This window comes from Lissotriton vulgaris, chromosome 1_2 (genome assembly GCF_964263255.1).
Source record: "Lissotriton vulgaris chromosome 1_2, aLisVul1.2, whole genome shotgun sequence".
NCBI classification, from domain to species: Eukaryota; Metazoa; Chordata; class Amphibia; order Caudata; family Salamandridae; genus Lissotriton; species Lissotriton vulgaris.
Genome location: NC_141686.1, coordinates 354770858 through 354784082, shown reverse-complemented (window position 1 = coordinate 354784082; position 13225 = coordinate 354770858). Strand labels below are relative to the sequence as shown.

Below are 13225 nucleotides of genomic sequence, written 5' to 3'. Positions count from 1 at the left end.
CAAGGAAAGGGTGCACAACCAGATGGGGCAGCGCGAATATACAGGCAGAACCTGCATGAATCGGCACCCCTCTGACGTAGGGGGTGTACAAAACGACGGGGGTGCGATTTTAGTTAGAACACCGATGGAGCTCTCCTCAGGCCTGAGAGGTGAACAGTGTCCGGGTCAAAGGGGGCAGCGTCAGCACCAGCAGCGGAGGCTGAATGAAGCCTCCTCTCAGGATACCATAAGCCCCGCCCCACTCCCCTCTCAATAATGTCTGCTTCCGGGTCAGCGTCGGCAGAATCGGCGTCTGTACCGGATGTTGCCGAGCTCTCCTCAGGCTTGTGAGTGTGATAATGTCTGGGTCACGAGGGGCAGAGTCAGCACCAGCAGCGAGCCCCAGCCTCCTGCAGAGGAGAGTGGCCTTGAGGGTCTGTCTGTCTGTCCAGGGGGGAGGAGCCCTGAGGGTCTGTCTGTCCAGTGGAAGGAGGAGCCCTGAGGATCTGTCTCTCTGTCCAGAAGAAGGAGGAGCCCTGAGGTTCTGTCTGTCTGTCCAGTGGAAGTAGGAATCCTGAGGGTCTGCCTGTCTGTCCCGTGGAAGGAGGAGCCCTGGCTGCAGTTACCTTCAGTTTCAATTGTAGACACTGCAGGGGTAAGTGAGCCTCTCACAACCATCGTACAACCTAAGAGGTGTGAATACAGCCTGGGGGTGTACTTACCTCACACTGTCATCAGGGGGTGCAGTGGGCAGGTGTACTGATCTCACACCATCATCAGGGGGGCAGGTGTACTGACCTCACACCATCATCAGGGGGGAGGGGGACAGGTGTACTGACCTCACACCATCATCAGGGCGTACAGGGGGAAGGTGTACTGACATCACACCATCATCAGGGGTGCAGGGGGAAGGTGTACTGCCCTCACACCATCATCAGGGGATGCAGGTGGCAGGTGTACTGACCCCACACCATCATCAGGGGGGAGGGGGACAGGTGTACTGACCTCACACCATCATCAGGGCGTACAGGGGGAAGGTGTACTGACATCACACCATCATCAGGGGTGCAGGGGGAAGGTGTACTGCCCTCACACCATCATCGGGGGTCGCAGGGGGCAGCTGAACTGACCTCACACCATCATCAGGGGGTGCAGGGGGCAGGTGTACTGACCTCACACCATCATCAGGGGGAGGGGGGCAGGTGTACTGACCTCACACCATCATCAGGGAGTGTAGGGGGCAGGTGTACTGACTTCACACCATCATCAGGAGTGCAGGGGGAAGGTGTACTGACCTCACACCATCATCAGGGGTGCAGCCTGGGGAGTACTGATCTCACACCATCATCAGGAGTGCAGGGGGCAGGTGTACTGACCTCACACCATCATCAGGGGTGCAGCCTGGGGAGTACTGATCTCACACCATCATCAGGAGTGCAGGGGGCAGGTGTACTGACCTCACACCATCATCAGGGGATGCAGAGGGCAGGTGTCCTGACCTGATTCCATTATCAGGGGGTGCAGGGGACAGGTGTACTGACCTCACACCATCATCAGGGGGCAGGTGTACTGACCTCACACCATCATTGGGAGGTGCAGCCTGCAGGTGTACTGGCCTCACACCATCATCAGGGGAGCGCAGGGGGCAGATGTACTGACCTCACACCATCATCAGGGGGTTCAGCCTGGGGGTGTACTGACCTCACGCCATCATCAGGGGGGAGGGGGGTGTACTGACCTCACACCATCATCAGGAGTGCAGGGGGCAGGTGTACTGACCTCACACCATCATCAGGGGATGCAGGGGCAGGTGTACTGACCTCACACCATTATCAGGGGGTGCAGGGGGAAGGTTTACTGACCTCACACCATCATCATGGGGCAGGTGTACTGACCTCACACCATCATTGGGGGCTGCAGCCTGCAGGTGTACCAGCCTCACACCATCATCAGGGGAGTGCAAGGGGCAGGTGTACTGACCTCACACCGTCATCAGGGGGTTCAGCCTGGGGGTGTACTGACCTCACGCCATCATCAGGGGGGAGGGGGCAGGTGTACTGACCTCACACCATCATCAGGAGTGCAGGGGGCAGGTGTACTGACCTCACACCACCACCAGGAGTGCAGGGGGGCAGGTGTACTCACCTCCACTATCATCAGGGGGTGCAGGGGGAAGGTGTACTGACCTCACACCTCAATCAGGGGGGAGAGGGGGCAGGTGTACTGACCTCACACCATCATCAGCTGGGGTGCAGGGGGCAGGTGTACTGACCTAACACCATCATCAGAGGGTGCAGGGGGCAGGTGTACTGACCTCACACCATCATCAGGGGGTGCAGGGGGAAGGTGTACTGACCTCACATTATCATTAGGGGGCACAGCCTGCAGGTGTACTGACCTCACAACATCATCAGGGGATGCAGCCTGCAGGTGTATGTGTAATGTTTAATTGTGAGACGACATGGCCCACTGTTATATATGAATCCCTTCATTTAGCCATGGCTCTTTAAAGAACAGTGCATTATGATATTTAAACACCCATATTAACAGTGTTTAGATTCAAGTTACGTGTGCCAGAATGCTATGTATCCTTGCTGAAATTCAGGACTTGAGTTGCACTGTGCAAGGGGGTGACATTGTGACCTTGTTATAATACATCAAAGATTTAGTGTGGCCTCAGTGTGTGGTCTTAACTCCTTTATATTCAGAATGGGAAACAACCTTTACAACGCAACCATTACATCACACTACACTTACAACGCAGGCATTGCATCGCAAAATCCTTTACAACGCAGGCATTACATCGCATGATACTACATCACAATTCACTTTCTTAAACGCCAGCCTTGTCCGAGCTTCGTGCCGACTCCATGCCAGCCAGAGATTCAGTCTCTCAAGACCGATCACTACGGAATGGGCCCCTGGGCCCCTTGGACCTCGTCCTTCCCACGTGAATGAGCGTCCTGTTCCGCATTCCTCGCCGAATCCACGCATGACGACTCCAAGGACGGATTTCAGCTGATCGCTCGCAGATACCACCTCTACCGCCACCCCACAGACGTCCCAGACTCTGGCGATTTATGACCCCGGGCCACGGATCCAGCACTGCCTTCGAACCCAACCCAGTCCTGATGATGATCCCAATTCATGTGGATCGAAACGCCATCGACACACCAGCGCAGCCATAGGCGCTTTACTCAGAGTGGTTCACGAACAGTAAAATTGGATTGAAGTCAAAACGAACTCTTCTAACCATCCGGAACCATACTGTGCCAATTATTCACTGTATATATTTCTGCACCAGTCACCTTGCGCCGCCCACGCTGTTCACATTGTCACCTGAGTCACTACTTCGGTCTTCACTCACAAACCACGAGCACCATGTGCAATTTGGGTTGCCACAATTGCTTTTTATTTATGTAGTACAGTGCTGTCACAACTGTAATTTACTTTTCCTTTCCAAATTTACTGTTTATATAAATGATGCCATGAGCACATGCTATAATCAAATAGAGTCTCCTTGTGGATAATGTTGTATGCATATCCTTATTAATTGCCTATGAATAATACCAGTTGGGATACTCCTTGTTCTTATTACACTTCACCCCAATCCCAACACGGTTGACAGGTTTATGCTCCTGTTCCTTGATATAAGGAGGAAACAAAAGCATATTTTTACAGAACAATATTAGTTTCTTCTCTCAGAATTCATGTCTTTATTAAGCACCTTTCTCCACAGTTCTGTACATTGAACCCTTTGATATCCGGACTTTGTTCCCTAAAGTGAGGTGGTTGATTTATTCATAACTAGCATATGAAGCTGCCTTCTAGTTCGTTGATATACTAATGATTTGTGGGGCCCGGGCAACACATATTTGGGGCTCCCTATTTGGAATGCACTTGAATGTATTACTGCTTTTAGAGTCATTGAAGTCCGTGTGATGCCCCAAAAATATTTAATCGTGTTAAGCCTTCAGAACCCGTGGCCGGCAACAGCATCTAAAGCCCAAGCTGACTAGAGTCCACCAGCCAAGTACTATCAAAGAAGCTTAAACAAACATTGATAAAGATATTTCTTTTTGCGATTGAGTCTATATTTTTTCTTGCAAAAAGGTTTTATGTGGCTGTCCAGTCAGCTTGTTACTCCCATTGCAGGAAATCCTGTTATGGGTTATGTGTTCTACGTTTAGTGGACTAGTGCATAACATTGAAATAAAAAGACTTATACATAAAGCACTTGAAAGTGTATATAGATGTTTGTAATTACAAATATATCTCCTTTCACAATAGGCATTCCTGCTGCAGCATAGAAATTCAAAGCACCGATCTCAGGATTTTCGCCATCGCATTTGTGAAAATCGAATAACTTTCTCTTTATTTCTCTTCCCCCGCCTTGTCCATCTCAACTTCTATATATGTGTAAACCTACAGCTAAATCCGAGCCGCTTTCAGTGGCGGGCCTTGGCGGTGTCGCAAACCCCAAATCTCAACAACAATCGTTTTGCCGGTATCCCACAAACTATGCCAGGGCCACAAGTATTCCTTTTCAGTGTGTTTTTATTTTAAGCCAAGTCACTCGGCGCATTTCGGAGGCAACCTCCTGGTTCACGAGTACGAGTGCAATGCAAATCACAGTGTTTATACAATATCATGTGACACACCTCTACGTAATAGACAGTGACAACAGATTCAAGGTGTTTGATCGTCCTCGGAGCTGGAAAAACAGACTTGTTTAGTCAATGTTGGGAGATACATCTTGAGACATTGTATTAAAATCATCATGCAGTATGTAAATTAAACATTAGGTCATTGCTGTTAACCTAAACATTTTTCTTGAGTTTTTTACGTGCTTTTGCGAAAAGCATTAATTCTGCATCGTCATGTGCGGCACCTTGTCATTTCCAACCAAATAAGTGCTGGCGAAAGTTCACTGTGATTATAAGATAAACCACGTCATCTGTAATTCTACGCGCTTGGTGTAAAACACATTCAATCATTAGTGCTGATGACCAAGCACGTAGAATTACAGATGACGTGGTTTATCTTATAATCACACAGAACTCAACTCTGAGGTGAGGCTGGGTAGACCACGCATACACAGGAGAATGTGAGGGTTGAGGCTGGGAGACCAATCGTGCACAAGAGAATGTGAGGGTTGAGGCTGAGCACACCAAGCATGCACAAGAGAATGTGAGGGTTGAGGCTGGGCAGACCAAGCATACAGAGGAGAATGTAAGGGTTAAATCCAGGCACACCACGCGTGCACAAGAGAATGTGAGGGTTGAGGCTGGGCAGACCACGCATTCACACTACGGAGTAGATTTATTATTTTTTAGTTCAGCATAGTTCAGCAGTTAGGTGCAGCGCTGTGATGTGCGAGGGGGAGAGAGCCGCGCTGAGCCAGATTTATGAAATACAGCACGCTGCTGCTCACTACCCCAGCACTAGAACACAGCCTACCTAGTGCCACACATAACCTTTACACCATAAGCCAGAGGTGTGTGTGCTGTTAAGCATAGGATTCGTACTGGAAACACACAATTCCAGTATAAAACCTATACATAGAGTAATCCTTAAACACTCCAGAGTTTGTATTTGTCAATAGCGGTGGCCACAGTCCTATCTAGATCGCATAATGCCAACCCTGTATATGTAAGAATACCCAATATCACCATTCATAGACTGCAAATAATTCACTGCGACGCAGCTTGTTTAGTGCATCATCTTCAGAGGTAGGCACACGCCACTCCTATATTGAAAAAACAAATCCACAATCAGATCCTGTGCCTCAGCCCTAACACATACAAAACCAGAGATTGCCTCACTTGAATTTACTTTCTATTCCAAAATTACAGAGGATCAGATCAGGTGGTGATAAGGGGAGAAAAGAAGCCTCTTTAAGGTGTGGTCACAAGTCACAAACCACCCCTCTGTGGTCATGAGCCGTGGTCACAGGTCACCAACGCAACACTTCACTGAGGAACAAGGAACAATGATATGAGATGACAAAGATCACATTTGAAGTGGCATTTTATTTGTTAAGTCTTAAGTACATCAGAAAATGCATTTATTAATTGATCAGCCTGAGCAATGAAACGTTTGAAAGTCTGACTTCAATCTGTCAGGATTAAAAAACGCAAGTTCACATTTATTATGTGCAAGAGCCTAGAAAACAGGCTGGAATTAGGACCTGTAAAACGGTATAATTGAAATCAGTAAGCGATTCAAAAGGCACAGAATACATTCTATGAAAACATAGTGCGTACAAATGTACTTTTCTGAAGAGAATTACCCATGCAAGTTTAACATTCTAAAGAGATCCAAGGTGCAAAAGGACTGGGATCTTTTAATATTATGGAGTGGTGGAATCTTATTAATGAAATACATACGATGGAACTTTTATTGGCCAAGCTAAGGGGTACTAAGGCATTGAAAGCGAGGCAAAACATTTGGGATACTTTCATCTGATCTATATGTACCGGCCGCAACTAAAATGATTTACTTTTGGATGTACACTGTTATCCTCTGTATTTATTTAACGGTTAAATTTATGTTTGGATATTTTTGCCTCTGAAATTTGTATGCAATGTGATATTGTTTTTTCTTTCCTGCAATAAAAATTTACAAAAAAAAAAGGACTGGGATCTTTTAAAAGGCACAATAGAAATTAGTTAGGGAAAGCAGAACACTTTATAAAGTCTAGTGCCTAGAAGCACCTTAACTATGGAGACTATCCCAGCAGGGCCTAATAGCTTAAGGGAATCTAAAAATGCAAGGAATTAGGTGTGAATGGAAAATACAGAACATGGACAGAGATTTAAAAAGACAAAAGTATTATCTGGCTTAGGAAGTCCACCACCCGGGAGAGAGGATTTGACGTCCCAAGTCAGATAATCGGCTGGCCGGAGAACTTGCATGCAAAGGTCGCATCAGCAGAGCTCTGGCTTCAGATTTGAGGGGCTGAATCTAATATACCTGAAAAATGCAGAACGAACACTGTTCTGACGTCTTTTCTGGCGCACTTTCTGATGCAGGTGGTTTGGCCGCATTGTCCTAGGACAGTGGGGGGCGGTCGGGTGTCCTAACGGTCGGTTGGCCATGCTTGACCGCAGAACAGGGCGAGAACATCTTGTTCTGTACATATTTCTAAAAATGTATGTGTGACCGGAAACGTACGCTAGGTGCTAGTTTTGCAAGAAGTTTGTGGCTTATTTCGGCAATCTAAGTTTCAAAACAAGACTTCAGTGGAAAGTCCCCGAAATGTGTCAATCTACCTCTACACCAGCTGGGTCTTGTGTACGTGTGTGTGGGCGTTGGTCTTGACTCTGTGGAAAATTACTACTTCACATTAGGCCAATTTACCACATTATTTTTCAGTGCATCAGAGAATGCATTTTTAACATTATTGTGGCCTAGTGCATTTTGTTAGCCTAAGACATGTCTCTCTGGCCATTGCCTTGGGTCTATTACCCCAGGATTCAGGGAGTTTGTGGGATTTAATATGCTGATCATGCATAGCACAAAATTGAGGGTTTTAAGCATATTTTCAGATTTTCTCTAGCAGGGCCATGTAGGGCCTTCAGGCTACCAGGGTCGATAAAAAAGGCCCCTCTATCATCTCTCTCCTCTTGTTCATTCTATGAACATTCTTTTAACTGACTATCTCTGTGACCCTTCAGCCAGTGGCGGTATCCAGTGCATATCATTAACATAACACTTAAAGCTACCTTTTTGTTTATCTATTTCGTTGGCTTTGTCTTCATTTGGCCTAATGAGTATTTTCGCATACTCTGCATCTTGCTCATTAAGCAGGCGTACATATTGGGCTGCTGTTGGGCTCTTACTCAGACAGTCTCTACCTGGGAGAAGTGGAGGAGCTGTTTGTATTCCATAGTGGGTGCTAGGTGCTGCTAACTTGCTCATCTCCATTTGTATTCCAGTCCCATCCCAATGAACACGATCTTTGTCCTCATACTCAGTTAACTGTAAATCCCTATGCTAGTGTAGTTTGTCCCTACTATCTTGGTGCTAACTTTCTTTTCCTACAATGACATTCACCGGCGGGATGCAACACAAAAAGAAACAGCAAAAAATAAAAACTTTTTAGAACTGCCACAAAGGTATCCAGTCAAAGTTCAACAAATCAGTGGCTCTCTACTACGGCATCTCCTCCAGCAATCCATTTCTTTTCTATCTTCTTCAAGTTGTTGATGGCATTGGTCAGTTGAGCCATGTTCTTCGTTGTTAGTAATGTACAGCTCACTCCTTATCCAAAGGCATACTCTCCTCTTGGTATTTCGAAGCCAGAGTCCTTCTGCCTTGGTGTGGAGCATCACAATGATGCTGTAGGAAAAAGTGCTGGACTCTGTTCAACCGGCAAACCTCCTTTTGTGGGTCTTTGAATGCTGTCCACCTTAGAACTCAGCACACTGCCATTGTCCGTGGAACCAGATAACAGAGTCGGATATGGGCATCGATGTGGGAGAAATTTGCTGCTGGAGCCATCATGGAGACTTTGTGCAATGTTCTAGTGAGCTCAGGCTGCTCCTTCGTGAGGGCTGTTGGAGATAGAGCCATTCTCTGCAGGCCCAGAAAAAGTCCATTCGCCGGAGGTGCCATATTCATTGTGCTGTTTGCAATGTGGGTGCCGTCCCACAGGTAACATGCCATTCTAGAAAACAGAGAAGAGGTGTCTTTCAGTTTGAAATCAGTTCATACTTTTGGACATTTTTTATTTTATACACCCTAATTAGACAACCTGTCTATCTTATTTTATAATCCTAGTCTACCCTATGTTGCCCTTTATACACCCTAAGTGGACAACCTGTCTATCTTATTTTATAATCCTAGTCTACCCTATGCTGCCCTTTATACACCCTAAGTGGACAGCCTGTCTATCTTATTTTATAATCCTAGTCTACCCTATGTTGCCCTTTATACACCCTAAGTGGACAACCTGTCTATCTTATTTTATAATCCTAGTCTACCCTATGCTGCCCTTTATACACCCTAAGTGGACAACCTGTCTATCTTATTTTATAATCCTAGTCTACCCTATGCTGCCCTTTATACACCCTAAGTGGACAACCTGTCTATCTTATTTTATAATCCTAGTCTACCCTATGCTGCCCTTTATACACCCTAAGTGGACAACCTGTCTATCTTATTTTATAATCCTAGTCTCCCCTATGCTGCCCTTTATACACCCTAAGTGGACAGCCTGTCTATCTTATTTTATAATCCTAGTCTACCCTATGCTGCCCTTTATACACCCTAAGTGGACAACCTGTCTATCTTATTTTATAATCCTAGTCTCCCCTATGTTGCCCTTTATACACCCTAAGTGGACAACCTGTCTATCTTATTTTATAATCCTAGTCTCCCCTATGCTGCCCTTTATACACCCTAAGTGGACAGCCTGTCTATCTTATTTTATAATCCTAGTCTACCCTATGTTGCCCTTTATACACCCTAAGTGGACAACCTGTCTATCTTATTTTATAATCCTAGTCTACCCTATGCTGCCCTTTATACACCCTAAGTGGACAACCTGTCTATCTTATTTTATAATCCTAGTCTACCCTATGCTGCCCTTTATACACCCTAAGTGGACAACCTGTCTATCTTATTTTATAATCCTAGTCTACCCTATGCTGCCCTTTATACACCCTAAGTGGACAACCTGTCTATCTTATTTTATAATCCTAGTCTCCCCTATGCTGCCCTTTATACACCCTAAGTGGACAACCTGTCTATCTTATTTTATAATCCTAGTCTACCCTATGCTGCCCTTTATACACCCTAAGTGGACAACCTGTCTATCTTATTTTATAATCCTAGTCTACCCTATGCTGCCCTTTATACACCCTAAGTGGACAACCTGTCTATCTTATTTTATAATCCTAGTCTCCCCTATGCTGCCCTTTATACACCCTAAGTGGACAACCTGTCTATCTTATTTTATAATCCTAGTCTCCCCTATGCTGCCCTTTATACACCCTAAGTAGACAACCTGTTTATCTTATTTTATAATCCTAGTCTACCCTATGCTGCCCTTTATACACCCTAAGTGGACAACCTGTCTATCTTATTTTATAATCCTAGTCTACCCTATGCTGCCCTTTATACACCCTAAGTGGACAACCTGTCTATCTTATTTTATAATCCTAGTCTACCCTATGCTGCCCTTTATACACCCTAAGTAGACAACCTGTTTATCTTATTTTATAATCCTACTCTACCCTATGCTGCCCTTTATACACCCTAAGTGGACAGCCTGTCTATCTTATTTTATAATCCTAGTCTACCCTATGCTGCCCTTTATACACCCTAAATGGACAGCCTGTCTATCTTATTTTATAATCCTACTCTACCCTATGCTGCCCTTTATACACCCTAAGTGGACAACCTGTCTATCTTATTTTATAATCCTAGTCTACCCTATGCTGCCCTTTATACACCCTAAGTGGACAACCTGTCTATCTTATTTTATAATCCTAGTCTCCCCTATGCTGCCCTTTATACACCCTAAGTGGACAACCTGTCTATCTTATTTTATAATCCTAGTCTACCCTATGTTGCCCTAAGAGCGCTTCTTTATACCTTAACTAACCTCGGGCACTCAATTTTGCCATGGGCGTAACTTTGTGCGAATAACAACAACGCCGTTCTAATCTGTCATGGGCAATGTAGGGTGTGGGGGACGGAGCAATGTTAGTCTGACATAGAACCTGCTATCATAAACCCATTGATGCTGCAAAAAAAAACCTACACTATGGGCCATATCATGAACAGTCATCTAAAATAGCCTTGTTGCCTTCACTTCCATTCTGCATATGTCAGTGATGACCTCATGCATCATTGAGGTGGAGGGGTGGTCCCTTCCAGTTCTATGAATAAACACTTTAGAGACAGTGGCCTCAATAATCTGACATTAGTTTGTGTATCCTGCAGGAGGTGTTCTTTAGTCTGTGGTCGTATCTGCCTAGGTGAGAAAATCTATCTGTTCTCCCTGCAAGGGGTGTGTATGAGTCATGTAACAGCGCCTCAGTCTTCTGTCTACCTATTGTTGTCATCTGACTGTATCACATGCTGTATAGAGAATCGTGAGCAGGATGCTGTCTAGCTGCTTGGGCACTATTTCTTATTATTGCATTATTACTTCCATCAGGGGAGGGCGATGAGGACACATGTTGCAAATACAATTATTCTGGGGTGCTGACTGTGCTGGTAGAGGGACTGTTGAACCTTTCTGCATGCTTGCAAGGGCCATTTACTCCATGTGCTAACAGATATATTGAAGGTGACTTTGTTGCTATTGGAAACTTCAAAAATATGAGCAATACAAGTCTTCCTATTAACACAATGAGACAAAACCAATTCCATCTACCTAATGCCACTTCTGCCAGTATTGCAAAATATTATAATACAAAATACATAACTTTAGATAAGACACTTCTGTGCGGCAGGTGTTGTGGCTACGTCTGAATCCATAAACGACCAAGCTGTCACCGCCTTCTTCCTCTTGGACAGTCACATGGAAACAAGTTAATCTTCTCTAGTTTGCAGGGTTGACCCTGAAGTCTGTTCTGTTATTTCTTTCCTCTTGGCAACAGCTGGTTAGTAGTCTATTATTTCCAAAAGTCTCTGGGCCAAGATCTGTGTTCCATTATTGATATGTCAAAGGCCAGAACTGATGTGGTCCCACTTCCTGGAAACCTGACTTTAAAAGAAAACCTAGCAGTGCATGTTAGTGCATACAAACTTTTTTTGTTTTTAATATTTTTCATTATTTCAGAAGAGTTTTCACTTGTGTTGATGCATAAATAATAATTTTGTGAAACCTTGGAACATCCATTAACTTAAAAAAATGCACTACGCACCAAAAACATGATACTGTCATAATTCCAAGGGTATTTAAACTTTTAAAGCAGGTAAAACATATACTCAACCATCTGAAGTCTGCAACTGTACTTCAACCGGCCTGGCAATAGCAGTACTATTCACTGCTGTATGCGGTATGTTGGCTAGCCGGGGTATGGAGGGAACTCCAAATGAAGGAAAGAATCTGGGAATTATATTGCCTTTTCTATAAGATATTTTAAGGAAAAATCCATTATCTAAAAGAAGGAATTTAAAAAATGTTGGGCTATAGTTTGTCTCAACGTCAAACATACTTGAAAATCTCTGTCACAGTGACACCTGTTCACAACCTGCCCCCGTTTAATAAAACGAAATGCTAAAACATTTCACTAAACTACTTGAATCAGGTACGTACCATTTCTTTGCAACATAAAAATTAACAAGCCTTGCCAAATCCAGTAGGCCTAAAATATTTTGTTAACCTTTTGGCTTTGTCAATGCACAATCAATATTTTAGTCCCTGGCTTATGTACTGCTTAAGAAGCATTTTAGCACATTCACGATACAGTATAAGTACACGCTATTTCCTGCAGCTTTGAAGAACCTAGAAACAAAACAATTCATATACATACATATTACTTCTTTTATGCACATATATTTTCAAGCGCGAAATGCGTCGCAAGGTTTATGACGTAATAAACCCTTTTGCTCTGGTGCACTATACCTGAGTCCTGGTGTTGTTTTCCTAGTGCTCGTTGGAACGCCGTTCTGTTGGAATATATATACTTATATATATATATGTGTATATTTCTCATTTTGTGTGATCCTGCGATCGGTGTTCCAAATGCCTAAAACTCTCGTCACAAACCACAGGAAGTGTATTTCCTGCCTGGCTCAACGCCCAGAATGTGTGGTCGGCCAAAGAGTGCTACTTCCAACGGCAGAGAAAGCCTGTTAACTCTTTTGTCACCTTGTAATATCTAAAAACATGTGCTTTTTAATTGTAGGCTTTGCTGACCAGAATATTTAATATCACATTAAACACAGGCTCATGTTCTCTGTATGTCGTGCACGCCGAGTAAACGCCGTATATTCTAGCCCTTTGCTCCTAAGGGCCTACAATAATGTATTGGACCTCTACATGCTAGTGTGTATTCCATTCCATCATTTTATCCCCCTATTCTCTCACTATTTCTGTGCATAAGAAATTGGGGGAGATTCTTTTAGTTTATTATTATCTGCTCCGATATCTACGTTGCTCTAAGGCCAGTGGCACCATTCAACTTGAACGCGAGCCATAATTTCGAAAACCTCATTTTGTAATCGCGAACATCAACTGTCAGTGCTCTGTTGTGACACCCTCCCCAATCTGTTCTTGCATTCA

The 13225-nt window shown here is 44.5% G+C and overlaps 1 protein-coding gene across 1 annotated transcript in view; it reads left to right on the top strand.

The window, feature by feature from the left end:
• The first annotated feature begins 509 nt into the window (after window positions 1-509).
• Window positions 510-13225, top strand: part of LOC147736804 (uncharacterized) — a 113911-nt gene continuing 101195 nt past the window's right edge. The window contains exon 1 of the mRNA XM_086953822.1: window positions 510-634. The gene's annotated coding sequence lies outside the window, so the exon portion shown is untranslated. The remainder of the gene's footprint in view (window positions 635-13225) is intronic.